The 15,275-nt window shown below is 42.6% G+C and overlaps 1 pseudogene; it reads left to right on the top strand.

Annotated features, from left to right (window-relative positions):
- The first annotated feature begins 10,641 nt into the window (after window positions 1-10,641).
- On the top strand, window positions 10,642-11,789 carry LOC148775073 (6-pyruvoyl tetrahydrobiopterin synthase-like; annotated as a pseudogene).
- The last annotated feature ends 3,486 nt before the right edge of the window (window positions 11,790-15,275 follow it).

The raw sequence follows: 15,275 nt of genomic DNA, 5'->3' as shown, positions 1-15,275 counted from the left end.
CTCACCTTCAGGGCAGTGCAGCTGAAAAGCTCTTCCCTCTTACCGGAGAGAGACTCCGTCATCAGCCATGGCAGTCACTCGGTCGTGTCTGGTGTCTGACTCTAGGACCCCACAGACTGTAGCCCACCAGGCTCCTCTGTCCATGGAACTATCCAGACAAGAATACTGGAACGGGTTGTCATTCCCTTCTCCAGGGAATCTTCGTGACCCAGAGATCAAACCCAAGTCTCCTGCATTATAGGCGGATTCTATCATTTGGCCCCCAGGGAAGCCCAGACTTGCTGTTTCCACCTGGAGATGCTCATGGGGCATCCCACCCTCTCCTTTGGCACTGACCCCACTGCAGCCAGATGGTTATTCGTGTGACTCTTGTTTACTCGCAGTCTCCTGCTGGATCCTGAGCTCCAGTTGGACAGATATTCCTGTGTTGTTCAGGGTGGTGCTGTGCCCCCAGGAGAGCCCCCCTGCCATGGTGTATAGTGAAGTGAAAGTCGCTCAGTCCTGTCCAACACTTTGCAACCCATGGACTTGTATAGTCCATGGAATTCTCCAGGTCAGAACACTGGAGTGGGTAGCCTTTCCCTTCTCCAGGGGACCTTCCCAACCCAGGGATTGAAACCAGGTCTCCCGCACTGCAGGTGGATTCTTTACTGTCCAAGTCACCAGGGAAGCCCAAGAATACTGAGGTGGGTAGCCTACCCCTTCTGCAGGGGAATCTTCCTGACCCAGGAATCAAACCAGGGTCTCCTGCATTGGTGGATTCTTTACCAGCTGAGGTACCAAAGAAGTCCTATGAATTAACAGTCCATGGCAAAAGAGATGAGTCAATACACATGAAAAATGATGACATCAGGTGCTGGAGAAGATGCAGAAAATGCACCCTTCTGCTTGTTGTTGGCAGTGTGAATTGTGATCATTTTTTAAAAGTTGGGGCTGCAAGGAGATCCAACCAGTCCATCCTAAAGGAGATCAGTCCTGGCTGTTCATTGGAAAGACTGATGTTGAAGCTGAAACTCCAATACTTTGGCCACCTGATGCAAAGAGCTAACGCATTCGAAAAGACACTGATGCTGGGAAAGATTGAGGGCAGGAGAAGAAGGGGATGACAGAGGATGAGATGGTTGGATGGCATCACCGACTCAATGGACATGAGTTTGGGTGAACTCCAGGAGTTGGGAGGCCTGGCATGCTGTGGTTCATGGGGTCGCAAAGAGTCGGACACGACTGAGTGACTGAACTGAACTGAATCTGGATAGATGGCAGAGTACTTGAGCTCACCTCATTCCAAGATCACACCTAACTGCTGAGCAAACGTGGATTAAAAAGATTGAAACCTACCAAAAAAGATACTCTATAACCAAAGACATAATGAAGGAACCACAGGTCATCCTACTGGCTTGATTCCAGGAGCTTCACAGGACAGGGGAAACAGACTCCACTCTTAAAGCGGGTACTGGGACCCAGGGCAAAGCAGCGACTTCATAGGTGTCTGCTCCAGACACACCTGCTGGTGTCGGAAGGTCTCCTAGGGAAGAAGGGGGAAGCTGTGGCTTTCCCTGGGGTCCCAAAAGCTGGGCAGACATATAAGGGAGCATTTATGTACTCAAACTCATACTGGAGGCAGATATTTTGCCTAAGTCCAGAGCAACAAGATCTGGTCCCACCCAACAGCTAGGGACCAGGCTCTGAAACAGCCTCACCCATGAGGGTCAGACATCAAAAACAAGAAATCCTGTCGAGTTTGGGGTTAGTAGATGCAAACTCTAAGAGAATGGGAAGAAGGCCAAGCTGTAAAGCGCAGGGAAATGTATTCAATGCTATGGGACAGACCATAATGGAAAAGAAAATGAGGAGAATGACAGACACACAGATGTGTAACTAAGTCACTTTGCTACACAGCAAAAGTAACACGACATTGTAAGTGAGCTATATGTCAACTAAATCAATAAAACATAAATCCCTAGAGACAAATGAAAACAAAAACACAGTGACCCAAAACCTGTGGGATGCAGCAAAAGCTGTTCTAAGAGAGAAGTTTTTCAGTGATACAAGCTAAGGAGAAAAATCTCAAACAACATGACCTTACACCTAGTGTAACTAGAGAAAAATTTACAAACAAAACCCAAAGTTAGTAGAAGGAAAGAAATCATCATGATCAGATCAGAAATAGAGTCTTAGAACGACAAAAAGATCAATGAAACTAAAACCAGGTTCTTTGAAAAGATAAACAGTATTTGTAATCTTTGGCCAGACTTACGGGGAAAAAAGGGAGAGGGCCCAAATCAAATGTTCAAATTAAACACAGCTGACACCATGGAAGTACAAAGGAGCCTCAGAGGCGACTATGAGGAACCATTTGCCAATAAAATGGACGATCTAGAGAAAACCAATGAATTTTTACAATGGTACCATCTCCTAAAACTGAACCAGGAAGAACTGGAATATACGAACTGGCCAACTACAGTTTCTGAAATTGAATCAGTTAATTTTAAAAGTTTCAACAAACGAAAATCCAGGACTAGATGGCTTCACAGGGAATTTCTACCATACGTTTAGAGAACAGCTAACACCTATCCTTCTGCAAATCTTTCAAAAAATTGCAGAGGAAAGCGCACTTCCATTCTGTGAGGCCCCCAGTAAGTACCCTGATACCAAAACCCAAAAGGATCACATAAAAAGAAGAAAACTACAGACCCATATCACTGATGAATATAGATGCCAAAATCATTAACCCAGTATTAGCAACAGACTCCAACGACACATTAGAAGGATCTTACACCATGATCGAGTGGGATTCGTTAAGTAGGATTTATCTCAGGGGTGCAACTTTTCAATATGCACAGATCAGTGTGAGACACACATTAACAAACTGAAGAACAAAAACCATATGATCCGCTCAACAGATGAAAGTTTTCGACAAAATTCAACACCGATTTATAATGAAACTTTTTTCACTCTCCTCTTTCACCCTCATCAAGAGGTTCTTAAACTCGACATTGGCTTAAAACTCAGCGTTCATAAAATGAAGATCGTGGCATCCAGTCCCATCACTTCATGGAAAATAGATGGAGAAAAAAGTGGAAACGGTGACAGATTTTACTTTATTGGGCCTCCAAATCACTTCAGATGGTGACTGCAGCCGTGAAGTTAAAAGATGCCTGCTCCTTGGAAGAAAAGCTGCGACAAACCTAGACAGCCTCAGTTCAGTTCAGTTCAGTTCAGTTCAGTTCAGTCGCTCAGTCGTGTCCGACTCTCCGCGACCCCATGAATCACAGCACGCCAGGCCTCCCTGTCCATCACCAACTCCCGGAGTTCACTCAAACTCATGTCCACAGAGTCGGTGATGCCATCCAGCCATCTCATTCTCCGTCGTCCCCTTCTCCTCCCGCCCCCAACCCTTCCCAGCATCAGAGACTTTTCCAGTGAATCAACTCGTCGCATGAGGTGGCCAAAGTATTGGAGTTTCAGCTTTAGCATCAGTCCCTCCAATGAACATCCAGGATTGATCTCCTTTAGAATGGACTGGTTGGATCTCCTTGCAGTATAAGGGACTCTCAAGAGTCTTCTCCAACACCACAGTTCAAAAGCATCGATTCTTCGGCGATCAGCTTTCTTCACAGTCCAACTCTCACATCCATACATGACCACGGGAAAAACCATTGCCTTGACTAGACGGACCTTGGTTGGCAAAGTAATGTCTCTGCTTTTTAATATACTATCAAGGTTGGTCATAACTTTCCTTCCAAGGAGCAAGCGTCTTTTAATTTCATGGCTGCAATCAGCATCTGCAGTGATTTTGGAGCCCAAAAAAACAAAGTCTGACACTGTTTCCACTGTTTTTCCATCTATTTCCCATGAAGTGATGGGACCAGATGGCACCAGAGATCAAATTGCCAACATCCGCTGGATCATGGAGAAAGCAAGAGAGTTTCAGAAAAACATCTATTTCTGCTTCATTGACTATGCCAAAGCCTTTGACTGTGTGGATCACAATAAACTGTGGAACATTCTGAAAGAGATGGGAATCCCAGACCACCTGACCTGCCTCTTGAGAAACCTGTATGCAGGTCAGGAAGCAACAGTTAGAACTGGACATGGAACAACAGACTGGTTCCAAATAGGAAAAGGTGTACGTCAAGGTTGTATATTGTCACCTTGCTTATTTAACTTATATGCAGAGTACATCATGAGGAACGCTGGGCTGGAAGAAGCACAAGCTGGAATCAAGATTGCTGGGAGAAATATCAATAACCTCAGATATGCAGATGACACTACCCTTATGGCAGAAAGTGAAGAGGAACTCAAAAGCCTCTTGATGAAAGTGAAAGAGGAGAGTGAAAAGGTTGGCTTGAAGCTCAACATTCAGAAAACAAAGATCAACCTAGACAAACCTAAAAAGCAGACGTCACTTTGCCAACAAAGGCCATCTAATCAAAGCGATGGTTTTTCCATTAGCCATGTAGGGATGTGAGAGTTGGACCATAAGGAAGGCTCAGCACCTTTCAAATTGTGTTGCTAGAGAAGACTCTTGAGAGTCCCTTGGACAGCAAGAAGATCAAACAAGTTAATCCTACAGGAAATCAATCCTGCATGTCCACTGGGAGGATTGATGCTGAAGCTGAAGCGCCAATACTTTGGCCACCTGATCGGAGAGCTGAGTCATTGGAAAAGACCCTGATACTGGGAAAGATTGAGGGCAGGAGGAGAAGGGGACGACAGAGGATGAGATGGCTGGACGGATCGCCAGCTCAATGGACATGAGTTTGAGCAAACTCAGGGAGATGGTGAAAGACAGGGAAGCCTGGCCTGTTGCAGCCCGTGGGGTCACAAAGAGTCAGAAACGACTTAGGGATGAAAAACAACAATATAATAAAAACTCCCCAGAAACATGAAAAACCTATCACTACCTGATATTTAATGGTGAAAAGCTGAAAGCATTTCCTCTAGGATCAGGAACAAGACAAGGATGTCAACTCTCGTCACTTTTATTTAACACTGTCCTAGCCATGGAAATCAGAGAAAAAAAAACCACAATGAATCGAAATTGGAAAAGGAGTAAAACTCTCCAGGTTTGCAGAGGATGTGATAGTAAACATAAAAGCCCCGAGGATGCTGCCAGGAAACTGCACGGGCTCGCCAACGAGTCTGTCTAATTTGCAGGACACAAACCAACACACAGAAATCGTGCACTTTTGTACACAAACAATGCAAGAGGAAAAAGAAACAATCCTATTCACCATCACAACTAAAAGAAAAAAAAAAAAAACATATACAAATCTGCAGTTACCATCATACTCTGGTGAAAAGCTGAAGGAATTTTCTCCAGGATGCTGAACAACAGGATCACGAATGTGCCCCTTCTCACCCTTTTAAATAATGTAGGTTTGGAAGTCCTCGCCACAGTAACAGAAAAGAAAAAATATCCACACTGGAAAGGAAGAAGCAAACCTGTCATCGCTTGCAGATGCCCTGAATGCCTAAGAGGTGAGCAATAAACCACTAGAACTCATCTATGAATTCAGTAAGGGCTTCCCTGGTGCCTCGGGGTAAAGAAGCCGTCTGTCAACACCGGAGATGTGGGTTCGACTCCTGGGTCAGAAGATCCCCTGGAGAAGGAGATGACTACCCACCCCAGTATTCTTACCTGGAGAACCCCATGGACAGAGGAGCCTGGCGGGCTACAGTCCACGGGGTCGCAAAGAGTTGGACACTAGTTAGTGACTGAGCAACAATATGAATTCAGTAAACTAGGAAGACACAAAATTATACTGAGAAATCTGCTGCATTTCCGTATACTAATGATGAGAGAGCCGAAGGAGAAACTCAGGAAATGATCGCATCAAATAGAAGAAAATAAAACAGAAAATCGCATCAAATAGAAGAAAATATTTTAGGAATAAATCTACTTGAAGAGGCAGAAGTCCTCTACTCTGAAAACTATAAGATGCTGATGAAAGAAATCAAAGCCCACACATAGATGGAAAGAATTACTTGTTCTTGGATGTAAAGAATCAACATTAAAAAAAAAAAATCAACATTGTTGAAATGCCCACAATACTCAGAGCACTCTACAGATTCAAAGCAATCCCTATCAAATGACTAGTGGCATTTTTCATAGAACTAGAATATAAAAGATTTAAATTTGTATGGAAACATAAAAGACCCTGAGTAACCAAAATAATCTTTGGAAAGAAGAATAGAGCTGGAGAAATCACAGTGCCTGTCTTCAGACTAGACTACCAGCATACAGTATTCAAAACCATGATGGTGTGATCACTCCCCTTTAGCCAGAAAGCCTGGAGTGTGAAGTCAAGTGGGCCTTAGGAAGCATCATTATGAACAAAGCTAGTGGAGGTGATGGAATTCCAGCTGAACTATTTCAAATCCTAAAAGATGATGCTGTTAAAGTGCTGGATTCAATATGCCAGCAAATTTGGAAAACTCAGCAGTAGCCACAGAACTGGAAAAGATTAGTTTTCATTCCAATCCCAAAGAAAGGCAATGCCGAAGAATGCTCAAACTACCACACAACTGTGCTCATTTCACTTGGTAGAAGCGCGGTGCTCAAAATCCTTCAAGCCAGGCTTCAACAGTACGTGATCCGAGAACTTCCAGATGTTCAAGCTGGATTTAGGAAAGGTAGAGGAACCAGAGATCAAATTGCCAACATCCGCTGGATCACAGAAAAAGCAGGGGAATTCCAGAAAAACTTCTGCTTCATTGACTACATGAAAGCGTTTGTGTGGATCACAACAAACTGTGGAATATTCTTAAAGAGACGGGAATACCAGACCACCTGACCTGCCTCCTGAGAAACCTGTATTTAGGCCAAGAAGCAACAGTTAGAACTGGACATGGAACCATGGACTGGTTCAAAATTGGAAAAGGAGTATGTCAATCCTCTATATTGTCACCCTGCTTATTTAACTTGTATGCAGAGTGAATCATGAGGAATGCTGGGCTGTGAAGCGCAAGCTGGAATCAGGATTGCCGGGAGAAATAGCAATCACCTCAGATATGGAGATGACACCACCCTAATGGCAGAAAGTGAAGAGGAACCAAAGAGCCTCTTGATGAGGGTGAGAGAGGGAGAAATAAAGTCAAAGTCGCTGAGTTGTCTCTGACTCTTTCCGACCTCATGGTAAAATAGTCCATGGAGTTCTCCAGACCAGAATGCTGGAGTGGGTAGACACTGGCTTCTCCAGGGGATCGTCCCAACCCAGGGGTCAAATCTCGGTCTCCCGCATTGCAGGCCGATTCTTCACCAGCTGAGCCACCACGAAAGCATCTAGAGAAGAGATTGGTGGTTGGCAGGGAGAGGGGAAGCAGAGGAGAGTTAGATTGGGAGTTTGGGGTTGGCAGATTCAAACTATTAATATACAGTGTGGATTAAAACACCAGGTCCTAGAGAAAAGGGAACCCTCCCACACTGTTGCTGGAAATGTAAATTGGTACAGCTACTGTGAAATGTTAGTTGCTCAGTCATAGCCCCCCACGTTCCTCTGTCCATGGAATTCTCCAGGCAAGAATACTGGAGTGGGTTGCCAGTCCCTTCTCCAGGGGATCTTCCTGGCCCAGGGGTCGTACTTGTGTCTCCCACATTGTGGGCAGATTCTTCACCATCTGAGCCACAGGGAAGGCCTAGCATATGATTCATCTAGTGTGTGATTCAGCAATTCCACTTACAGGCCTATATCCAGAGAAATTCACGGTTTGAAACGATACATGCGCCCCAGTGTTCACCGCAGAATTCAACAGCCAGGACACGGAAGCAATCTAAATGTCCACCAAGAGAAACGGATAAAAATATGGTACATATATACAGTGGAATATTCAGTTCAGTTCAGTTCAGTCGCTCAGTCGTATCCGATTCTGCGACCCCATGAATCACAGCACGCCAGGCCTCCCTGTCCATCACCAACTCCCGGAGTTCACTCAAACTCATGTCCATCAAGTCTGTGCTGCCATCCAGCCACCTCACTCTCTGTCGTCCCCGTCTCCTCCCACCCCCAACCAGAGTCTTTTCCAGTGAGTCAACTCATCGCATGAGGTGGCCAAAGTATTGGAATTTCAGCTTTAGCCTCAGTCTTTTCAATGAATACCCAGGACTGATCTCCTTTAGAATGGACTGGTTGGATCTCCTTGCAGTCCAGGGGACTCTCAAGAGTCTTCTCCAGCACCACAATGGAATATTACTCGGCCATAAAAAAGAATGAAGTGATGCCATTTGCAGCAGCATGGACAGACCTAGAGATTGTCATACTGAGTGAAATAATTCAGGCAGAGAAAAATATCATATGAGATTGCTTATTTGTGGAATCTAAAACAGGGGTGAACTCATTTACAAAAATTTATTTAAATGAACTTATTTATAAAATAGCATAGTCTCAAACGTGGTTTGAGTAGTCTCGGGGGTTTGGGACAGACACGATGTTTACAGTAAAGAAGGACCTACTGTATCGCACAGGGATCTCTGCTCAATATTTGGTAATAACCTAAATGGGAAAGAATTTGAAAGAAATAGATACATGTGTATGTATAATTGAATCACTCTGCTGTATACCTGCACTAACACATTGTTACTCAACTATACTCAAAAATTAAAGATTTTAAAATTTAAATTAAAAATTGATTTTTTTTAGAAAGGAACAAGGTCTTATTGTGTACCAGATGGAACTATATTCAATATTCTGTAATTAACCATGATAAAAAAAATAAAAATGAATGCACAGATAATAGATCATAATGGTAAGAACTGAAATAAATTGAGCCTTTAAAAAACACACAAAGAATATATCAGTGAAACTGAAAGCTCGTTCTTTGGAAAGATAAAAATTGATAAACCTTAGCCAGATTCATCGCAGAACAAAAAGGAGAGGCCCCAAATCAATAAAGGTAGAAATGTAAAGGAAGAACTTACAACTGACATTGCAGAAATGCAAAGGACACTAAGAGAATACTAAGAGCAATTATTTGCCAATAAAATGGACAGTCTAGGGGAAACGGACAGATTTTCACAAAGCACAACCTCCCAGGAGGACTGAATAAGGAAGAACCAGAAAATACAAGCTGACCAACTGCTGGTCCTGAAACGGAGTCGGGGTTTAAAGGCGCCCCATGCACACAAGGACCAGGTGGCCTCCCAGGGGAACTCTACCAAATATTTAGAGAAGAGCTAGCACCTAACCTGCAACTTTCCCAAAAAACTGCAGAGGAGGGAACACTTCTGAACTCATTCTATGAGGCCACCGTGACTCTGGTACCAAAAATCAGTCAGGCCACACACGAAAAACAAAATTTTAGGCCCATATCACTGGTGAACACAGATGCCAAAACCCTAAACACATTAGCAAACCATATCAACAATGCATTAAAAGGATTATACACCACAATCAAGTAGGCTTTATTCCAGGGATGCAAGGATTTTTCAATATTGGTAAATCAATGTGATACCCCATATTAACCAACTGAACAAAACCACATAACCCTTTCAACAGAGGCAGGAAAAGCTTTACATAAAATTTGACATCCATGTATAATAATAATAAAAAGCGTCTCCAGAAAGTTCTGGGACTTCCCTTGCTGGTCCAGTGGTTGAATGGTTTCCCAGGTAGGCGGTAAAGAACCCACCTGACAGTGCAGAAGATGCAAGAGACATTTTGGAAAGATTTCACTGGAGGAGGGCGTGGCAACACAATCCAGTGTTCTTGCCGGGACACACACCAGGGAATTCCCTGAAAATGCATTTGGTTGAGAATGTGCCAGCCAATGCAGGGGACACAGGTTTCCAGATCCCTGGTCTGGAAAGATCCCGTATACAGCAGAGCAACTAAGCCAAAGCATCACAGCTGCTGAGCCTGCACTCTAGAGCCTGTGAGCCCAAACCGCTGAGCCTGCGTGCAGCAAGAACTGAAGCCCATACACCACACTACTGAGCCCACAGGCCTAGAGCTGGAGCCCTGACAGGAGAGAAGCCCCTGAAATGAGAAGAAGCCTGCACACTGCAAGCAGGAGTGGCCCCCGCTCGAGAGAAGCCTGCATAGCAACGAATAGCCAGCGCAGCCAAAAATACAGCGTTTTTAAAAAATCTCCAGAGAGTGGGGGCATAGAAGGAACATATAGAGTAATCACGGCCGTGTATGACAAACCCACAGCTAACATCATACTCAGCAGTGAAAAACCGTGGGCGTTTCCTGCGAGATTGTGAACACGACGAGGATACTCACATTTGCCACTGTGAGTCAACGTGCTTTGGAAGTCTTAGCGATAGCAATCAGAGTAGCAATCAGGAAAGAAAGTCAAATCTGGAAAGGAAGTAAAACTGTCGCTCTTGGCAGATAACGTGGTACTGCACATAGGAATTTCTAACGATGCTACCAGAAAGCTGCGGGGACTCCTCCGTGAATTTGGTGATGGTGCGGGATACTAAATTCATGCAGAGCCATCTGTTGTATCTCTATATACTAACAGCAAAAGAGCTGAAAGAAAAACTTAGGAAGAAATCCCATTTAGCACTGCGTTAAAAAGATGAAAACTCGCTAGGACTAAACCTACCTAAGGAAGCTGTGGGGGAGGCTCCACCCATGCAGCCTGGTGGTAGGCCAGGGGGTTGAGACGCTGGCCAGGGTGCAAGGATGTAAAACCATGAATGGACCGGGCTTGGGTCCTCGCCCACGGGCACAAGTGTCCTGCCTTGTCTCCTTCGGCATGACCTGTCACCCCCGCAGCAAATCTCTGGGCGGTGAGGAAGACTTGAAACTGTTTGGGAAGTGCAACCACAACTATACTTTCAAGTAAGTGAGGTGAAGTGAAAGTTGCTCAGTGTCCGACTCTGTGTGACCCCATGGAAGAGTCCGCGGAATTCTCTGGCCCAGAATACTGGAGTGAATAGCCGTTCCCTTCTCCAGGGGATCTTCCCAACCCAGGTCTCCCACATTCGTGTATTCCTGCAAAGGTGTATTCTTTACCAGCTGGGCCACCAGGAAGACTTTTCAGGAAAAGGTGGAACAATCAAAACAATGATCTCATCATATATCTCCTTTAAGCCAGAAAGACAGGAGACAGAAAATAGTAACAAATACACTGGTTTCTATGTATCCACTTTAGATTTCCTTTGTATGTCTTAAAATATGAAACTGATTCCGTGTATTGTTTTCCCTCATTTTATTTTATTAAAAGAGTTACCGAGATGTAGGCTAATGTTTAGTGAATAGCACTGACTAGAAGCCCACATTCCGAAGAAAATTGCCATTCAATTAAAGAAGTCCCTGGCTTGAGCCTTCTCTGACACCGTTACTCTATAACGAGTATAAAACGTGCTCATAGCGTGCTTTCTTCTGTTCACCCAAACTGTCGCACTGCAACGCCTGCTAGAGGCCCTGTCTACATAATTTCATCCTTCTTTGATAAGTTATCACCAGCAGAACAGTGGAGAGAATTTCACCGAGCTTTACCAGTACAAAGTGTTACTCACAGAAACTAAACTCAGTGATAACCTTCTGCTTAATTACCTATAAAGTTGTGGTGACAGTACATGGAGAAATTGGTCCTGTTACAGGAATGGTCATGAATTTGACTGACCTCCAAGAGTATATGGAAGAGGCAATTATGAAGCCCCTTGGCCACTAAGTATCTGGGTCTGGACATGCCATATTTTGCAGACATTGTAAGCACAAAAGAAAATGTAGACATTTATACCCGGGAAAACCTCCAGAAATTTCTTCCTGTGGGAGTTCTTTATCAAGTAAAAGTGTACCAACAATAACATTGTAGTCTACAAAGGAAAATAGCTCTTAGAGATTAATACTATAGAAGGATTTAATTTCTATCCATATTTGAAGAAGATCTCTATCCCCTTGAATAATTAAGAAGTCCTAACATAATTGTTGCACCTCCACACTGTGTTCTGAAATCATTGTGAGACCTGTTCTAAACTCAAATCTATTTTAAAACCAAATCTGAAATGTATTCTGAGTGCCATTTAAAGAGTCTTTCATCTATAGATTAAAATCATTTAAGCAAAATGTTTTGGTGCAGAATCATTTGAAAGCAAAATCTGTTTTTGTTTTTCCATCATGTCATTTTTAGTATTCATTTTTTTCTTGGTATAATGTAAATAGCAAAAATGTTTATAAGACTTACAGTAGGTGAATCTTATAAAAAATAAAATACTGGTGACAACAAAGTCTGGGAATATAGACAATGTAGTATCTCTTAGTAGAATGGGCTCCCTTGGTCACTTCTCAGATATGCTAAAGGTGCAAGCTTACTCAGGGAAAATCAGACACACAAGTCATACGAGGCAATGCACCGTGGCTGGAGGCACAGGGGCCAATGGGAGTGCTGTTTTCGTGCTCATTGCAAATTTGCTGATTGAATTATGAACTGCTAGTGAGGAATGCTGAACATATCATGGAAGATCAGTAAACCACTTATGTATATTTGTCTATATTGTCATACTCTATGGCTACCTGAAAAATTTAACCTCAGAAGACTGAAGAATAATCACCTGTATTAAACCCAGTCAAAATAATCAACATAAAAGGATATATGATTCTGTAAAGCATCTCTTGTGTTCAGTTTTTTCCTAGTTAATCCCATTTTGTTCTGATCACTAATTTTACCCGCTTTAAGTTGACAAAACAACAAAAAAAGAAAGCTACCAAGGAGACAAAAGACCTCTACTCTGAAAACTAGAAGATGCTAATGATGGAAACTGAAGCTGACACACAATTGAAAAGACAGACCATGTGCTTGGATGGGAAGAAGCACTAATGCTAAAGTGCCTGCACTGCTCAGAGCAATCAAAGCAATCCACATCTAATGACCAGTGGCGTTCTTTATTCCACAAAGCCAGAACGCGAAACATTTACATTTGTGTGGAAACGCAGAGGACACCAAATAGCCAAGACAGTCTTGTGAAAGAAAAATGGAGCTGGAAGGATTGCACTCCCTGACTTCAGACTATTCCACAAAGCTGCAGTAACAAAAACATCACGGTAATAGCACAAAAACAGTAATACACATCAATGGAACAGGATAAAAGTCGAGAAACAAACCCATATACCTAAGGTCAATTAACCTCCAACAAAGGAAGCAAGTGTGTATACAGCAGAGAAAAGATAGTCTTTTCCATGAGTGGCGCTGGGGAAAGTAGAAAGCTACATGTAAAAGAATGAATCTGGAACAGTCTCTAGCACCACATCCAAATTGAGACCAGGTCGTAAAAAAATCTTACAGGAAACCCCAGGCAGAATACTCTTTGATATAAATCACAGCAATATCTTTCTAGATCCTGCTCCTAGTGTAATGGAAATAAAAACAAAAATAAACCAGTGGGGCCTAAACAAACTTAAATGTGTTGGCACAGCAAAGGAAACTATAAACAGAAAGGAAAAGTAATCTACAGGCTGGAAAAAAAAATTTTTAAATGAGGCAACAGACAAAACCATAATTTCCAAAATATACAAATGGCCCATACAACTCAATGACAGAAAGACAAAATGACCCAATCAAAAAATGGGCAGAAGACCTACGTAGGTATTTCTCTAAAGAAGATATATAGATGGCCAACAGGTTCATAAAGAAATGCTCAACATTACTAATATTCAGTTCAGTTCAATTCAGTCGCTCAGTCGTGTCCGACTCTTCGTGACCCCATGAATCACAGCACACCAGGCCTCCCTGTCCATCACCAACTCCCGGAGTTCACTCAAACTCATGTCCATCGAGTCGGTGATGCCATCCAGCCATCTCATTCTCTGTCATCCCCGTCTCCTCCTGCCCCCAATCCCTCCCAGCATCAGGAGTCTTTTCCAGTGAGTCAACTCTTCGCATAAGGTGGCCAAAGTATTGGAGCTTCAGCTTTAGCATCAGTCCTTCCAATGAACACCCAGGACTGATCTCCTTTAGGATGGACTGGTTGGATCTCCTTGCAGTCCAAGGGACTCTCAAGAGTCTTCTCCAAAACCACAGTTCAAAAGCATCAATTCTTCAGTGATCAGCTTTCTTCACAGTCCAACTCTCACATCCATACATGACCACTGGAAAAGCCATACTAATATTAGAGAAATGCAAATAAAACTACAGTGAGGTACTACTAAACCTCATACCAGTCAGAATGGCCATCATTAAAAAGTCTACAAACAAATGCTGGTAAGGGTGTGGAGAAAAGGAAACCCTCCTACACTGTCAGTGGGGATGCAAATTGGTTCAAGCACTGTGGAAAACAGTATGGAGGTTTCTCAAAACCTACAAATAGAACTACCTTATCATCCAGCAATCACACTCCTGGGCATATATCCAGACAAAACTATAATTCAAAGAGATACAAGGACACCCATGTTCATTGCAGCACTATTTACAGTAGCCAAGACATGGGAAAAACCTATGTTTTCATCCATCAACTAATGAATCAATAAAGCAGATGTGGTACATATATACTATGGGCTACTACTCAGCCATGACAAAGGATGAAATAATGCCATTCATAGCAGCATGGATCAACCTAGAAATTACGATACATAGTGAAGTAAGCCAGACAGAGAAAGACAAATACCATACAATTTTACTTATATGTAAAATCTAAAAAATACTGTACAAATAAGCTCATTCCTAAAACAGAAATCAACTCACAGAGTAGAAATAAACTTAAGGTTTCCAAAGAGGAAGTGGATACGACAGATAAATTAGGAGTTTAGAATTAATGTATACACTTTACCATATATAAAATAGTTAACCAAAAAGGACCCACTACTGTACAGTATGGGAAACTATAGTCAGAATTTTGCAATAACCTGTAAGGGGATAGAATCTGATATATACAGAGAGAGATTGCTGAATCCTAACCACTAGACCACCAGGGGTTGGAATCTGATTAAGAATTTATATGCTTAAAAATATATGTATAACTGTCTCACTGTGCTGTACACCTGAAACATGCATTGAAAATCAACTATACTTCAATTAAAGCATAAACTCATACAACGGACCATGTGTAGTGTAAACTCTTAAGAAAGAAGAAAAGAAAAAATTATAAAGCAAACCTTTAGATTCAAATGTAACAAATTATTAACTGATAATCAATCCATATATATTCATATAGGATCAGGCAAACAGGATGATTCATTTAAATTGAAAAAATTTCCCACAATAGTTTCTGCAAATGTGTTCTCTCCATAGTATTTCTAATATGTATGCAGATGTCCTGCCATCAAATATTTCCCCTCAACAATCTATTCATGTAGTGCAACAAATATTCCAAGAAAGTTGCTCCC

This window comes from Moschus berezovskii, chromosome 17 (assembly GCF_049115385.1).
Source record: "Moschus berezovskii isolate FMDL1 chromosome 17, NW_MosBer_1.0, whole genome shotgun sequence".
NCBI classification, from domain to species: domain Eukaryota; kingdom Metazoa; phylum Chordata; class Mammalia; order Artiodactyla; family Moschidae; genus Moschus; species Moschus berezovskii.
Note: the sequence above shows the minus strand (reverse complement) of the source record. Positions and strands in the feature narration are given on the sequence as shown.